This window comes from Anser anser, assembly GCF_964211835.1.
Source record: "Anser anser genome assembly, chromosome: Z".
Lineage (NCBI taxonomy): Eukaryota > Metazoa > Chordata > Aves > Anseriformes > Anatidae > Anser > Anser anser.
The window spans coordinates 78,451,992-78,467,925 of NC_139723.1; the positions used below are offsets into that span (position 1 = coordinate 78,451,992).

A 15,934-nucleotide genomic window follows, 5' to 3' on the forward strand; every position below is an offset into this window, starting at 1 on the left:
ACATGCAGAGCCTTTTCCTTATCCTTATGTTGTCAGGCGTGTTTTCTGCAACTGCTCATCATCCCTCACATTTTGCTGTTAGTTGAAATACATATTGAGAGAAACCAGCAAAAACGCTGCTCATTGCCATCTAGGCTGAAGATCTGTGCTGTCTCATGGCTGGAGCCTGCTTTCCAACAAATACATCACAAGTAGCAAGTAACCACCTCACCTTGGCCTTCGGAACTGCTCTTCATCCATCAGTATGACTAGCAACACTTGCTCTTTCACGAGCATTTTGAAACTTGCTGCTAGTGCTCCTTGCAGCATGGCATCCCTCACCTCCAGACCCATCGGCGCATCATTTACCGTTGTTGCTGAGTTTGCTTCGACACAAAACCTCTCGATGCAGTGAGCTTCCAGCTGGCAAATGGCTGCCTCTGGGCAACAACGAGGCCATCTAATTCAAAGGGACGTGTGATTGCAATAGCATCTCAGCAGTTGCAAACACTTACCCTTGCAATGTGGACATGTACGTACAGCTGACCTCCTTTTATAGAAGGGGAACTTAGCCCCCTCTCAAACCTGAAGTGCATTGCTCACGGGCACCAGCAAAACTCCTGATGGAGCAGGGACTTGAATTCAAACCTCATCCTTCCTTACTTTCTAGCTCCTCTTCACCCAAGTTCCTCGCAGGGCTTGAAACACTTTAAATCTACTAATAAAAAAGTAAATACTCCAGCTGCTGCACTGGAAAGCATGTAATTAATTCTTCCGTTCTGCCTCTTGCTCTTCCCCATGTGACAACTTTCAGCCAGGGTGGGGGATGAAGGCAAACTTTCACCCAGCCACCGCGGTGCTTACAACATGTTGGCAGTCGGTTGTAAGCAGCTAGTTTGTATCTCCAGCAAGACACGGAGTTTGCCTTTGAACAGTTTTTCCTGCTGCACCACAGCTTCTTTAACAAGTTGCACGAGCCTTGCTCTTTATCCTCAGAAAGCCTTCAAAGTATCCTCAGAAGAAACCATTTCTTCCATGACATGCCGCAGCCAGCAGTGGCTTTCTGGGTTCAGCTGCCTTATCTGATAACTGAAAACAAGCAGTAACAAGATTATCTAAGCCATGGCCCCACTCTTCAGGTGTGCCACCAGGGACAGGAGCTCTCAAAACTCCTTTCTCTCCTCGATCTCTGGATTTCATGAGCGAGCAGAAATTCGGATTGCTTTTTTGGACGTGACCTCTAACAGCCAGGCTCAGCCCTCTGCAGCTTCCCACGTTGTACTGACCTTTTGGCCGTGGCAGAGCTGCCTTAAAGCACTGACATTAATTCTGAAATCTTAAGGCCAGATGGGAACACTGGATCGGTTCTGCTAGCCAGCAGTATAACACGTACAACAGTTTCATCCAATTATGCCAGCACGGAGCCTAGGAACATGTGATCGTTGCAGCTGGTTGAAAAAAATACTAATTACTTTTCAGAGGATATATATATTATATATCAAATACATATGCTAACATATGCAAATCTTCTCATGTGCAAAAAATAAAAATCCAGGGGGTTTCAAGATGTTTTTGCTGTCAGCATACACATCAGTTTAGAGCATTAGGAAAGAGTTCCCAAAATGAAAGGCACTTTTCCTTCCCTGGTGAAATTCCTGAAAAGGGCATCTAGGATGTATTTCCTCAGGAAAATGCCCACTTTATTGAAAAGGTGGGAATGTGAACCAGCTCCAGCTGCCTTTCTGCTCTGTGACCTGGGGGAGTGATTAGTGTATCTGTCCAGCCCCCGGGCAGATGTCCAGGGCATCCCAGCTGGCCTCCATCAGGGTGCTCGGGGCTGGGTTCTCTGTTGTGTCTGTCAGCCCTGTGCAGATGTTTCGGGTCCTTGGGGTGTCCCCAGGGGCGCCAGAGGCTATCCCTTCAGTTGTAATGCTGTGTACACATTACTGAAGAAAACACAGAACAGTTCAAGAAATGTGCTGTAAAGAGATACTTGCAGATAGATGTCTCCATCCTTGGCTCACAACTAATCTGGAGATGGTGATTTTAATTCCTGTGACACCTTCTATCCTCAGCCACGCCGCTCCCCACAAGTCATTCAGACAACAGCCTCTGCATGAGCCACATCATCATTTAGCACCCTCCCAAGGGAGCACAATTGCACACACCCTGCTTCTCCTCCCTGGGCACCCAGGGGCAGGTTGCTGCAGCGGTGCCACTCTGCCTCGCATGGCAAACTCCCTCCTGGGGCTGCTGCACAGCAGGACAGTGGGCAACTGCAATTTCAAGCACGCATGGGGAAGAAAGGAACTCCATCATTTCCTACCCTTTGTGATGCAGAAGGCTGGGGCTTCTTCTTCCCTAAATCTGAAGCAGACTCCATTAGACACGTTTTTTTCCCAGTGAAAAATGTAGGAGTCTCCAATCCTATGTGGTCTCATCCCATGATCGTAATGCAAAGACTAAGGATACAATAAGAAAGAAGCTGGGAGCGGAGCCATCCTGTGAAGGTAAGAGACTTGTCAGGTTATTGCAGCTATATCTTGTCATTTACAAGGGAAAAGCCTTCAGAGAAAGGCAGGGCTCCCAGCCTGCATGTTGGTGGGACACAGGAGAGGTGCTGGAACAGGGTGGCCTGTCAGTGCTCTGGCCAGAGGGCAAGAGAAAGGATCGCTCATTGTGGGGGGCACAATAGGATGCCCAGAACAAATATGACCCATCTCTCACAGAGCTGCCAACCCTGAGAGGCACTATGCCTCAAAAGACTAAAAAGCACATCGACATCATGCTGTGTGGTTTTAGTTCTCGGCCAAGGCGTTGGAAGCCAGGAGGGACACCACGCTCACCGTGCCAGGTCTCCTCTGCTGTATGAAACAGGGACTTTTGGCAGATTGTGCTGGTTGTGATCCATCAACCTGTGCTCATTATGGAAAGCTGATGTCTTCTCGGGGGTAGCAGCAGGGCAGTGGCTCCTCCACATAAATCTTCAGACACCACCCCTTGAACCCTGCAGTGGTGCATTGGTGTGGCTGGGGGTCCGGAGAGCAACCAGTGCCCCTGGATGAGATGCCAGCACCTCCTCTGGACCTTCGTCCCTGGCAGCACAATGTTGGCACCTCGCATACCAATGCCACTGAGCAGATCAATTTCTGACGTACAGTCAGCTCTACCTGGAGCAGAGGTGAGATGCCCTGCAAAAACGTCCTCTCCCAGCTGCAGCCTGGTGTGGTCCTTCCTCCACCACACAACCCAGCGTGGTGCCTTCAGGGAAAGATGCACCTGCAGTGTCTGCGGAGGGACCAGGGTCACGGATGGACATGCTCTTTTGCAGCAGATGGAATGAGGCACACAACACCATCCAAAGCTCTTCCAGACTCCCTCTAGCACTTCCAAACCTCACTTGCAACACCACTGGGGTTTTCTTGCACCTGCAGTCCTTCTGGCTGCATCTCGGATGCACAACAATATGCTGGTGGTAAAGCAGGCAACCCAGAGAACTCCTTCTTCCAAGTCATGTTTTCTGGGTTTCACGTGCTTGGAGATTGTCTACAGCATTGCACTGCTCACCCAATTTCTCAAATACTCCAAGAAGTGGGCAGAGAGAGGCTCCTTGCTGGAGTCCTGGCCAAGAATACGGCCACCTCGGAACAGCACGGACCCAAGTGACTCCTCTCCTTCCAGGTCCCTGGGAATATCTCCTTTGATGGGAACAGCGGATAGCAAATGATTTTTTTTTTTCTTGGCTTGCAGTGCTGCTGGATGACATTATTTTTATTAATAACATATTCTGCCATGCTGGAGCCCACAGGTCACAGCCTGCTCCAGCAGAGAGAGGCTCAGAGCTGATGGCAGGTGTCAGCAGACAGGGAGCCGGTGTGAATGAAGTCATCAAAGACTAAGAGAGAGGAAAAGCAGACACAGCCAGGGCTGAAGGGGAAGGAAGGATTATTTTAGCAAGCAGGTGGGAGGGGAGGGAAGGGGGAAGCAGGACAGTCTCCATCCTAAAGCATCGCAGCCTCCTTCCTCCACACCCAGCTGCCTCTTCAACCTCAGCTGTTTGCAGATGAACAATTCCCTCATTTGCAGCTCCCATTCACATTTACAAGGGGTAGCTTCCCCCTCATCACCCTTTTTCACTTCCCTGGTGTCCTTTGGATGTTCTCCCACCGCTACCCACCCCTCAGGTCCCCCACTTCTCCGCCTGCCCCGTGCCTCAGCTTCCCCAGCCGTGCAGCAGCAGCGGCCTCGCACCCTCGCAGCCAGCCACAGGGCTGGCCCAACCGATCCTTGCAAATTGCTTTCTAATCCCCGGAGAGAAAGGCAAAGTATGATTAATATGACTATTTATTTTGCAGGCGTGCGGGAGGTAAAGGTGGAAGTGCTGAGACATATATTTGATTTGGCAAATTAACACATCATAAGACATAACCATAAAAAATGCGCAGCCTCCTAAAATTGCTTTACTGCACCCCCATCCTTGCTGGATGAGCTGTAATGAGAGAATAAGGTAAGAGAGCTGTCAAGATAATCTTCCCTGTTATACTCCACGCAGTTGCAGGGATGGAAGCTGCAAAAAATAACACATTTTGCAGCCATTTGGCCAGACCTCTGCATTAGCGAGCAAGGCTGTACATCCCCAGCGTTTCCAGGCACTTGCTCTGTGCAATAAGTGCCCCACGGTGGAGCGAGCTGTTTCCCTTCCTGCTCTGCTCCCTGTGATCACCACATCTGACAGAGATGTGCAGCAGGACAGGGACTCGGGGCAGGGCATCACCTCCCCGCTGAGCAAGGTTTGTCCTCGGAAGTCCCCCCAGCCAACGCGTGGGGCTGGTGGAAATCCTGGTTCAGCTGTGGATTTGGGACAGCTCTTCTCCCCAGAGGTTTGATGCCCTCCTTCTCATTGCTGTCGTTAGGTGGGAAGATGGTGAGTGGTTTTAGTGTTCAAGACACTTTGCTGGACATAGTGGTAGCCCTCACAGGGGCAGCTCCAGCTCAGTGTCACAACAGGAGCATTCACACTTGCCAGCCAGGAGGTGCTGGGGTCACAACACTGGGACAAGTCCCCCCTCCTTGGAGCTGGACACAGAAAAATGAGGAATTTAAACCAGAATCAGCCGCCCCCCACCTTGCATGGAGGGAAAGTCTTGCCTGAGCTTCCTGCTGTAGGGTGAGGTTGAGGATGGGACATAAGAAGTTTGTTTCTCTGCAAGGAAGAGGAAGGGGACCTGAGGTGATAGGTCAAGCTTTGGTGCTTATAAGCTGGAATTGCAGAGTTAGTGCGTACAGCAGGGGGAATTGCCAAAAGCAGGGCATCTCTCCATCCTGCTGGGCTGATGCCAGATAGTGGTTGGCACAAGGTGCTTCGGAGCCAGAAGGAGAAAGCTGGAAGCCAGCACCATGCCCCTGTCATGAGTTTTGGGACTCATCCCTAACAGGATGGCTTACATCCAGAAGCAACAGGGTTGCCATGGCTTTCTGAGGAAGCCCTTCACAACTGCAGACATCCTCTCAGAAACTTCCATGGCTTCCCACCTGCAGGTGGTCACAGCCCGCTGGGGCTGGCAGGGGTCCTGCAGCGGGACCAAAGTCTGGCTGCGGTGGGCGAGAGCTGAGGACACATCTCTGGGTGAGCCTGCACCAGTCCAAACCCAGCGCGTGGCTTCACGCTGCAGTTATCAGTGATACCGCTGCCCGTTTTCTCGTGTTTCAAATCAGATTGCAGACATGGCTGTGCATTCGGGAGCTCAGCTGGCTCTCCCAGTTAACACTTGGCATTTCACATCCACCTTGCCGCTCACGGCTGGTGAGAACTGCCTTCAACCCCTATCAATTTTCCAAGTGCTGGTCAGGGCTGGGTGAGCAGCACCTTTCCTTAGTGATAACGTGGTATAAGCTTGGAATAAAATGTCAACTTAATTCTAAATCAAGGTTTTACCATTCACAGCCTGCTGCAGCTACACTAATAAATATATCCTACTGCATTTCAAGGCAGAGTGGGACGTGTTTTCCTTTGGATGCCCTATGTCCAAGCTTATCCTCCTAATGCTGGCACGCAGGAGGCAGCCAGATATAGTTTGCAGCCCTGGGAACACACAGGCGCCCAAAGGGGCTGGCTGGCTTGGCCACTGAGGAAGGATTTTGTAGGATCAGAGTAGGGCAGCAGGGGACTTTATGCAGCAAATGCTACATTTCCAACTGGATGGGCATGGCACCTTCCCCACCTAACACAGCACGGTCATTGTTGGAGAGGATGAGGTCCACTGGCATTCTGCTACCAGCTCCAGTTGTATGGATCCAAGAAATGATTATTTTTTTCCCATTCAGCCACAATGGGCTACGACAACCCCAAACCAGAGAGAGGTCCCATCCTCATGCAAGCTGGGGACTAACCCTGGAACAAGGGAAAGGGAAACAGAATCAGAGTGAGATCTAGAGCCCGTCTGTAAGCACATGTGCTGCTGCCAGCAAGGAGGTGAAGCATTTTGAATTCAGTCAAGGCTTTCTCCAGCTCAGGGTGACCTTTAGAGCACCCACGTCTCTGTTTGCTGTTTCCAGCAGAGCTGGCGTTGCAGTCGGCTCTCCTTTCTCATCATAGCTTTTTATTTTTTTTCAGCTGAAATATTTATGCAGGTTTTTGGGGATATATCTTTCATCACTCCAAACCAAGAGGAAATGGTCAGATCACAAAGCAGGCTACAGTATATGGCCCTGGGGATAGCCTGGCCTTTGGTAACGCTCCTTCCCATGGCCTTTCTCCTAGGAAACCTAAGAGCAGGGAGGTTTTCGAAGCTGATCCCATCAGACCCCACGGAGAGACTTAGCCTAAACATCTGAAGGATGAGAGTTTCAGAGGAAAGGGAGTGGAGGAAGAGGGTTTGTAGCAACAGCTTGAAATAGGAGCAAAGATTAGGACAAGAACATAAAGGAAGCCAGAGAAATAACACCATCTCATTTACCACTCAAGCACGCAATGTTTGTCATATTGAAATAAAAGCAGTGGGGGATGATTTCCCAAGGAGGCCTTCTTATCTGGCTGCATTAATGCAAGTTGGGCCCTTGTGTGCACGCAGGCACTAAGGCAGAGGTGCTCGCACAGACACACAAAGGCTTGCCTTGAGAATGGCAGGGCAGCAAGGCACGAGAGATTAGTCCACACTAGTGAAACAAAAACCAAGTGCATCCACACCTCTGTGCTGCCCACGGGAGCGGACACCATCCACCCCACTGTAAGAAAGTGGCTCTGGGAGGGAAGGAAGCCTCACAGCCCGTCCTTGCACTAGCTGGAACTCAGCAGCATTTGGACTGGGAAAACACCTTGCAGGGTGGTCGCAAGAGAAACCTCTGGCAGAACTGGCCCTTGATGTGTCTGGCATCCTGGGAGAGCCCACAGGGCTGCTGCAGGTGCAACAAGTGCTGGTAAGGGAGATCCCCCTCTGAAATGCGAGGATGGAACCCAAGCCAGGGGTTAGCAGCTCTGCCACCCCCGCAGCAGGACCTGCAGCTCTCGGATTTGGCTCTAAGCACCCTGAGCCGATGCCCTGCCTTCCATCACCCCCCAAAATCCACTGCTTTGCGCTAATTCTGCAGCCCTGGCTAGGCTCCAGCTGGCTCAGCCCAGGGCTTTTCCAAGCTGCCCCATCTCACCCTCAGCTGAAAGCTGGGGAGAAGAGCGAGGTGTTCTCCATGGCATGCAAATACAGGACCCTACAGGAAGGCTTGCCAAGGTTGCCTGCGTGCAGCACCTGGCACGGAGCAGCACAGGGCCCCACTGCTGATTTAACCCAATGTAAACACATAACTAGCAATAACCTTGATGATACAATGATGGATTTTTTTTTATTTTTTTTTAAACACAAGCCTTTAAAAAGCAACAGAGACCAAGCAAACTGGTGCCCTGAGAGTCTGACAAAAACTCAAATCCTCCTCAGGGGGAGATTAGCAAGCGCTGCTGCTGGCTGGATCCAATTTATTTAGGTCTCAGAGCAGGCAATCATGAAGAAAAGAGATAAATAATCTTCAGAGAGAACAATTGCAGATCAGTTGTGACACAATCAGGAGACCAGTTTCTCAGGGCTGGGGAGAGGGGATGCCAGGCCTTTTCCTCATTAATCAGAAATAAAAGCCAGAAATATGTGTCTATCTCCGCTCTACAGTGGCGCAGCAATTGATTGTTAATTGTTCTTTCTGAAGATTATTTATCTCTTTCCCTCAGGATCATTCCCTCCTCCCCTGGCTGCTCGTTCCCATAAAAAAAGAATGACCCTAATGTGTCTTGAAAGGAGGATTTGCAGAGCAGGAGACGCTTTGCAGTGTCATTACCAGCTCCCAAGCAGCTGGGTGGGGAAAGGAGTCACCCATTACGGTCACAATTTTGTCTGTATAGTGGGAAAGGGCAGGTTGTAGCTTTAAGAGACGCATCAGAGAGTTGATAGATGGGAAATCAAGCTGCCTTTTCTTCTCTCCAGTTCTCGGTGCTCCTGGGTTAGGCACTGTGTGATGCATGGAGCAAAGTTTGAAGCCCTGAGATCACTGATACAGTAATGCTGGTAACAGCGGGGTCCTGGCAAAGACCTCCCCAAACCTCTTGCTGCTCAGCAAATTAAGCACAGCTGAGCCTGAGTGGGAGACTGGGGTGAGGGTATATGTATTCTAGGGTTATCTTATTTTTTTAAGATAAAATACTCAAGAGTATTTATTTCTAGAGCTTTATCATTCTGCAAAACTCTTATTTTGGCTGAAGCACATCATTACAGATGCCAATCCAGAAACTTTTAAACACTTTGCCGAGCAAGTGCTGGGAATGGGAAGATGCTGGATGTGAAATCACAGGTAGGCAGCGTGCAGGATGTTGTACCTGCAAGGGTAAACACCTGCCTGGTAGCCTGGGCTCCACAGCCTCACCGCTGCGTGGGGAGAGTGGGGTGACAGAATGTCACAAGGTGGTCCCCCAGAGATCTTGGGATGACATTCACACCCATGTGAGATGTGGGACTGAGCTGGGGAAGGGCACAGCCTGGCCAGAGGAAGGGGAAGGGACTGGAGAAGCTGCAGCTCTGCCTCATGCTGGGTCAGGAGGGCTTCATTGCCAATGCACAGCTCATTTCCAAGCATGGCTGCGTGATGCAGGGGAAATCATATTGGAGTGCATCAGCCGATGCTCACCTCACCATGAACAAGCTGGAGAGACCCAATTTGTCCCGGGGGGGACCTGGACAAGCCAGCAGTGGTGGGAAGAAAGACCCATCATTTTTACCCTGGCTCATCTTCCCTGTCTGTGAAATGGAGATCGTCTGCCTGCCTGCTCGGAGTTGGCAAGGCAAGATCTATTACTGGTTGGAGACCCAGAGGTCTCCAACTAGAAGCAGCTAGAGAAGGGCAAAGGATGGTAATTATTATTACAGAAGATATTCCCAACTGTGGAATCAGCGAGTCTCATTAGCCATTAAAAATGAGCACTCCCGAAAAGGAGAGAAGCCCTGGAAGAAGCCAGCTGTGAGGAGGGGCCTTCCCATCCCACCTGCTCCTAGCTGTGGAAAACTGCTTTCCCTGCCTTCAGCATCCACAGCCTAGGCCAGATTTGCTGGAAAAAAATAAAAAATAAAATAAAAATAAAAATAAAAATAAATAAAAAATGCCACCTGCTCAGCACTCAGCATAGACACAACCTGTTGCATCCCTCTGAAAAATCTGCTTCCCTGCTCGGTGGCTAGCAGGAGCTGCTGGAAAGCATCCATGCTCCAGCTCTCCCGCTTCATGTGCTACACCCAGAAATGTCAGTTTGCAGGGTGCAGTGCTTGAGGGAAGGACCTTCATCCTTCACTTCAAGCACAGAGCACAGCCTGCTCACGGTAGTCTCTGCTGTTGAAAAAGGATGCTAACTTGATTTCTCTACTTGCTGCTTCCTGCCAAGATTTGGAAGAAGAGAAAACCCATTTAAAATGCCCCCCTTCTGCTTCTGTTTCCCTGCTTTAAAGGGTCATTAACTTCCTTTTTACTTGCAAAGGAAATTTTCCATTATTTTGCCTAAACAAACAAACAAACAAACCAAAACAAACAAATAAATAAATGAAATGTATTGAAGCCAAAACACACAGTGGCAAAGTACCAATTCTGACAAAATTCACGACGAGAAGATTCCACAGATCTTTGTTCAGGTTTGTAATCAAAACCAGAGCCACAACGTGGGCAGCAGCAGAGAATTCAAAGTGCTCAGGGTGGACAAGAGACAACCAAACTTGCCGGGATTGAAATCAGCTCTCCTGCACCAAGAAGTGGTCACAGGACTTTGGACAACCTGGAGCACTGCTCTTCCCATTTCATTTCCCACAATCTAGAAATAGGTTAAAGATAAAATGAAGAATTCTGGTTTCATTCCAATTCAAGAGAAAAAATAATAATAATAATAAAAAAGCCTTAACAAACTTCTTTTCCCTATGAGATAAAACCAATTTTCCAGCTTTCTGACACAAGAGATGTCAGGGTCCTTGCGACTGAGTGAAAAGGCATGTCAGCCCTGCCGCACGTCTGCTGTGTGCAGAACATTTCCCTGTAACATCACCCAGAGTGCTCTGTACCAGCAAATATTTGTCTTCTGCACAGCAGTTAAAGGGATTCTTCGGTGGCTGTTGCTGCACTGGGGTCATTCGAGTGCCGGTACAACAAATACTGCGTCTAATGAGAGAGAGCCGTGCTTGATCTCTGGGTAAAGGCAATCACAATCCATTTGGCATGGCAAATTCAGAAAGGGAGGAGGAGAACAAGCAAGAGAAAAAAAAAAAAAAGGAGCCTCAACAGCACATGGGTGCTGGAGAACAAATGCGGGTGAGACTTCAGAAAGCACTGCCAGGGAAGAGCTGAAAACATCACAAATAGCCAGCTCATAGCTCAGCTCATAGCTGAGGGTCGGGGGGACATTGGGGTGTCCCCTTGTCCCACCTGTTTGAAGGGAAAGCTGGAGCATGGGCAGGAGGCCTCCACACCCATCAAGCATCCCACGTCACCCACCACAGCTGCTTTTGCCCCACTGGGACCAGTCTCTAGGGCAAGAGACATGAGCAAGGCAAACCCCCAGCACACATCACATCAGGCTTTAGGGACCTGTTGCAGACCCCTGTTCTGGGAGCTTTTTTGGCTCCTTCTCTGCTGCAGACACAACTCTCTGCAGCTGCCCCTGGGTGAGCAAGCAGATACCAACCCTCTCCCACCCAGGAGATGCTCTCAAGACTTCAGTATGAGCAGCAAAACCATATTGGGATGCCTGGGAGGAAAAAAAGCTTCAGGAATGGCTGCGCTCCCCTCCAGCACAGGAGCTCTGACCACAGCTCGCCAAAAAGACACGGTGGTTGAATTTCTGCGGAGTGGAGCTGCAGGGAGAGAGAAAAATAAAAACAGCCCAAGCCCCAAACCTCCCGCCCCGAGTGCATTGCCCCAGAATAAACTTTGACACCAGCCCTGCTGGGAGTGCAACATCTCAGCACCCTGCAAGGGATGGCCAGGGAGGAAATAAATTCCTGTTAGAGCAAGGCATGGAGGCATTGCGTGTAAGGCATCGCAGGATCATTCGGTTTTGAAATGCCTTGAAGTTGCATTTCACAGCTTGCCCGAATTTAATAAATTCACACACACGGGTTTTATCGCACTCACACAGATCTTCTGGTGTGACTCCAGCCTGGGCACCTTCCAGTCAGTTAGCAAACATCTGCCTGACACGCTGCTTGCTTTCTCACCCTCTTGCAACAGGGACTGGCCTGCTCGGGGAGGCTGTGTTTTGTTCAGGTTTGGTTTGTTTTGGGGAGGAGAACGGCGCCGGGTCACTGCTTCTCCCTCTCTGCTGGGAAGTGACATCCCTGAGACATGTCCCCCCTCTGGAGCTGTGCTTCCGCGGGCAGGGAGGGCTCCAGTCCGAGGGCCCTGATGTTCCTGCTGCTGTATGGGTGTGACGCTTCTCCATACAGCTTGAGAGAGACACTTCCATGCCTCTCCCACCCATCTGGGCCTCAATCCTGGACCAAACTGAATGGGGCCTCAGCCCTGCAGGCGGCTGGTTGCAGGGTACCAACTTGCCACATGGGTTCCCAGCCCGAGGTGGGTACGGCACCAGGGCACTTGGTGCACAGCTCTGCCCGCACAGACGAGGCTCAGCTGCATGGTGTCACTGTGGCACAGCTTGGCAAGCCCCAGGGACGTGGCTCTCAGTCAGAGTCCCTCTGGCCAAGAGCAAGCACGCAGGCTGCTTGCTGGCTACAGCCCTGCATCCCGACCTCCATCCCGGCCAAGAGCTGTTTGCATCTGACAGGGGCATTTTAGACCCCATGGCTCCCTACTGATGAGACCCTCCACCTAACCTGCTGGCCAGGGCAAGCATTGGACATTGCCCCATCAGCTGGAAACCTGCAGGAGACCAACACTCCCTGCTGCTCTCCCCCTCTCTGGTCCCCAGCCAGCATCTGCCCTAACTTGTGTGCCCAGAAATTCGTGGTACACTGATAACCGAATGCAAACAGAGAAATCCCGGTATGAAAGGTGTCCCTGAACTCGTCAGGCATCCCCTCAGTGCTGTTTGTAATGAAGGAAGCAAACAATCCCACAATCCGTGCTGCCGAGGGCTCAGGGAAAGAGACCCACACTTCTTCCTGCACAGAGACAGACGCTCTGCTGATGGGGCACAGAAGGGCAGAGAAGGGGCTTTTCTCTCCTGCTCCTTCGTATTCAATTATCATGTTTCTAATTTAGCAGGCGGCGGGGCCAGGGACTTTCACAGCAGGCAGAGTTCTGTGTGCCTGGCCAGCCCTCCTGCCAGCGCAGGACAAGCCCAGGCGCCTTCAGCTGCTTTTTGCTTTGAAAATGAATTCATCCGTGTTGGAAGGTGGGAGGCAGACCAAGTGCAGATGCTTTGGCGCTGAAGCAGCAGGTACAGCGCTGTCCTGAGGTGCCTTTTTCCCTTCTGACCTGCTGATGCCAAGCCAGGAGGTAGGAAGCGAGCACAGGCCTGAGAATAATTTTGCATGAGCTCTCCAGATGCCCCCAGCCTGCATTTTCCTACACGACTCCAGCTCCGTCAGACCTTCTCACGGCATCAAAACATTTTGCTTCAGTCCAAACCTTCTGTTGTTTCTGATTTTGTTTGTTTGTTTGTTTAATTGTCATTCTGTGGAAACTTTCGAAACGGCGACTGTTCCAGCCCTTTTGGGGAAAAACAAGCAGAGGCTGAAATTTTGGGATTCCCCTTGGAGCGAAAATCCCACATCTCGGTGGGAGAGGTCAGCGCCTCGGCAATGGCGCCAATGGCATCGCTGGGCCCCTCAGCAAAGGCTGGGAGGGGATTTTTGGTGCCCTGGGCATATCCTGCCCTCGTCCCTCAGGAAATAGCTGCCTGGCACTGCAAGGCAGTCGGGTTGCTGGCTCCAGGCAGATCACTTGCAGAACAAGACCTGTATCCAGGTTGTGTCTCCGGGGCTCAGAAAGGAGCCCCCTGCTTCAGATGAAGCTTTTCTCACATCCGCCCTTTGCATGTCCTCCTGTAACTCCTGACTACACATCACCTAATTACAACACCTTTCTCTTCTTCCTTCATCCTTTCTGGGGTCCCAAATGACTTCTCCACTTTCTTGGCAGGGTTCTCTGCCCTTTCCTTGCTCCCAGGCTGCTTCTCCAGGCGTTGGGTGGGATGAAATAAGGAGGAACAGGAGTGCCTTCCTCTGCCACCTTTCTGCCACCTTTCTGAAGCAGGAGAGAGCGAAGCAGCAAGCCCCTTGCAGTGCACTGTGCTGATTTTCTATGCATCCTTGCCCTCCACCTAGCTCTGACCAGCAGCAATGGAGCTAGTGGTGCCCATTGCCACTCGACATGAGATGGGCTCTCAGGTGCTGCTCATAGATAAGAAAACGTGGTTGCAATCAAGGCTTCCTGTGGGAAATAGCACCAGGAACCAACCTCTTCAGGCTGCTTTTTTTCCTCTCAGCTTCACTGGGCTCCAGCATGCTGTCTTGCTTGGATGCTTTGAGACTCTCTCTTTCTCTAGACCATCTCCATCCCCATGGAAGCCCCATGTCCTTCTGCCATCCAGGGACAATTTTTTACCCCCTGCTCTAATCAGTGTCACTTAGGGCTGGCCCCGCTGCAGTTTCGGCATGCAGCTGCTAGCCTGTAGCTCCGTAACTGGCTGTCCTAGGACTCAGCAACTGCTCCTCCGAGAAGACAAATCGGTCATTATGCATCTGAACAAATAGATTTCATATTCCAAATGGAGAGATCTGTCAGCGGCCCCGTTCCTCTGGGAAGCTGAGAATGTCAAGCCATTTAAGAGCCCTTTCCTAATGATGCCCCTGGTGAGCAGCCATGAAGACGTATAGCCCCAGAGCTCAGCGAGAGTTTGCTGGAGACTATCAGGGGTAGAGGGGGAGATTAGGAGGCATTAGCGCAGCAGAGCAGCTCGTTCCAGCATGTCCTCCGGAGTCCTGTACAACAGAAAAGGAGCATGAGACATGGGCTCAGATTAATGGCTTCTTCACAAGCTGGTTTTGCCTTCTGACAGAGGAGAAAAATGATTTCACACACACACGCGCATGAACGAGGGGAGATGGGCTGTTCTGCCTGACTTGTACATCTTGTAATGGAGAGCCTCGCTGGAAGAAGAAGGAGGAAAAGATGAAGTAGGGCAATGGGAATGCAGTCCCTCTCTGACCTGCCTTGGTATTTATCGACTGCAGATCCTGCCTGCAACACATCAACCTTTGTCCTGGTCTGAGAGCCTCTGCCAGCCTTGTCCCCCTAAAGGGCAGTTCTCTGCAGGGCAGGGGCAGGGTTACCAGGTCTGGAGACCTCTCCCAGGTCAGAAGAACCTCCCCCAACAGCACAGAGAGGGACAGAGCTGGCCAGGAGTTGGCCCTCGCAGCCAGAACCATGTCCAGGTGGTACTAGGCTCCTTGCTCCCAGCCCAAGGACATGGACAGACAGCAAAATCTGGAGTCCCTCTGTTCACCCAGTCCATGGTTTGATGTTCTCCCTCTGCCCACATAGGTGCTCCGACCTGGAAATCCAACATTTCGTATTGGAAATAACCAGGATGCAAGTCCCCAAAGAGACATCCCCTCCCAAGCCCTTCTTTTATTTGGGCTAAATTTGTGAGTGGCATCAGTCACTCCAAACCAAAGTTTTTGGTCAAAATGGGGTTTGCCAAAAAATGCAGCTGTGCTGAGCATTTCCAAGCAGTTTGGGAACTTGTCCCAGAGGTGTGGGATAAGGCAAGTCCTTAAAAAATTATACCTGCATTTAAAACCAAACCAAAACAAAGCGAACCTAGTGAATCAAAGCATTCACACCAGGTAAAGGTGACCAGAATCAAACGCCCAGCTGCAAGGAAAAAAATCAGCATTCCCTGAACTTAAGCACCCACACTGATACCCACTCCCCGTACACAAAGTGGGGCCCTATCTTCTTCTAAAAGTGTTTTCCAACCTGCGCGTTATCTCTCCAGATGAAGCCATTTATATTAAGAGAAGAAAAATGCAAGTGTCTAGAGGCCACCTTTAATAAAGTGCTTGATGCAGTGCCTTGCGAAATCTTACCTGGCAAATGAATTCAAATTGGAGCAGATACAAGCTGAGACACCTGACGGGAAATTGGCTTAAGGTGGGTAAACAACGAGCCATGATAAAGTACAGGGGACCAAGCAAGGAGGGAGGTGTCCGGAAGGTGCAACAGGGATCGATGTTAGAGCTGGTTTAGTTTAACATCTTTATTAATGATAGGGAGGGAGAGGTAAACAACACATTAATAATGTCCCGGGATGATACTAAACAGTGCAACTCCATAGAGAGCCAAGAGTAGGAATTTGCGGAGCAAGGGCTGCTTGAATTTTGTTATCAAGGTCAAGGGATAGGCTGGGGACAGCCAGTGGGGCAGCGGCTGTTGGAGAAAAGGGGTCTAGAAGAGGAACCCAGGCAGGAGACATGAG

The 15,934-nt window shown here is 50.6% G+C and overlaps 1 long non-coding RNA gene across 1 annotated transcript in view; it reads right to left on the bottom strand.

Moving 5' to 3' along the window:
* LOC310889912 overlaps window positions 1-15,252 on the bottom strand; it is a 36,909-nt gene extending 21,657 nt beyond the window's left edge. Inside the window, exon 1 of the long non-coding RNA XR_014576906.1 lies at window positions 11,623-15,252. This is a non-coding gene — a long non-coding RNA (uncharacterized lncRNA). The remainder of the gene's footprint in view (window positions 1-11,622) is intronic.
* Between the last annotated feature and the right edge of the window lie 682 nt (window positions 15,253-15,934).